The 1433-nt window shown below is 41.0% G+C and overlaps 1 pseudogene; it reads right to left on the bottom strand.

Annotated features, from left to right (window-relative positions):
* Positions 1 to 303: 303 nt before the first annotated feature.
* LOC149230094 (peptidyl-prolyl cis-trans isomerase CYP40 pseudogene) lies at positions 304 to 1095 on the bottom strand (annotated as a pseudogene).
* Between the last annotated feature and the right edge of the window lie 338 nt (positions 1096 to 1433).

Here is a 1433-nt window from a genome sequence, read left to right as displayed (position 1 = left end):
ATTGCAGTTGTAGTATGGGTGTTGTAATGATGTCATGTACTGCCGCATAGTCATTGATCCATCATCATCATCATTTTAAAGAAGATCGAACATCATAAAATCATAGCTCTGCTTATGAATATGATTGGTATCCTGTAGTTGTAATTGATGACTGTATTCATGTCAGTGCCCTCCAAACAGCCCCTAATGAAAACCCAACATGAATTCTAACGACAAGCAACAAACAGAACCAATAGAAGGACCTATATAGTGATCCGTTCAACCTTTGGTGATGCAACTTTATTCATATGTCATTCTATTGGTTCAAACAGTCATTGCTGCTCCAGGGACCGATATGTTGGTAAGAAAACCAATAATGTTATTCTTTAGGTCTTGCTCCTGTTCATGCATATGCATCACCAGATCTCGAATCAGGTAGTGCACTTCATCATTTATATCAACTTCATCACGGCCTTCTTTCTCCCAGCAAATGTCAAGATAGCGCAATGCCTTTCTGTATTTTCTTAAAGCCATCTTATAATCCCCTTTCTTGTAATTTTCATTCCCAAAACATTTCGCAGAATCTACTGCATTCATCCACCATGAAATTTCTGCAGATTTCTCATCAAGATCAGCTGGCCAGTCTGGATACAAATCTCCATCTTTGAAGAAATTAGCTATTCCATCATCTGATCCTTCTGGGATCTCCCCACAATCTGAAATTACAACATCTAGAGAAGGGCGGTCACTACTTTCTGTGGGAGTATGCTCATTGCCACGCACAACTCCCATGCCTTTAATTACCTTCCCAAAGACAACACGCTTTCCATCCAGATGGGAGGTCCTTGTTGTTGTGATGAAAAATTGAGAGACATTTGTATTAGGTCTAGAGTTTGCCATTGACAACATTCCTCTGCGCTCATGTTTCAGTTGAAATTTTTCATCATCAAACTTTAATCCATATATTGATTCACCCCCTGTACCATTTTGAGCTGAGATGTCTCCACCTTGTATTATAAAACCTTTGATAACTCTATGGAAAGGAAAACCTTTGTAATGCAGGGGGGCGCCGGTATGAGGGCCAATGCCCTTTTCTCCTGTGCACAAAGTCCTGAAATTTGGTCATATCCTCGACAAGTTCCTCGAGACTCTGCTGAACTATGACATGCCCCTTCTCCCGCTTCTCCGCTTTCTTGATGTAACTTTGATGGATCACCAGTCTCTGCTTCCCCATTCTTCTTCTGTTGCGATCACAACGAACAAAGAAATCGAATGCAGTGAAGAAAACTTCCACACGAAATGCCAGAAAGAATTCCAACTGATGCACGAAACAGTGATTCAAGCCTGTGAACGCTCTAGAGTCTCGGTTGAGCCCTAGTTTCTGGATTTCTTCTTTGAAGTCGGTTTTCAATTCCAGTTGGATTTTGAAGAATTCGGGTAGCATACAACACACT

This window comes from Pinus tabuliformis, chromosome J, assembly GCF_031772625.1.
Source record: "Pinus tabuliformis cultivar Carrire ecotype Pingquan chromosome J, CPIR1, whole genome shotgun sequence".
Classification (NCBI taxonomy): Eukaryota; Viridiplantae; Streptophyta; class Pinopsida; order Pinales; family Pinaceae; genus Pinus; species Pinus tabuliformis.
This window is presented reverse-complemented; position numbering and strand designations above follow the sequence as displayed.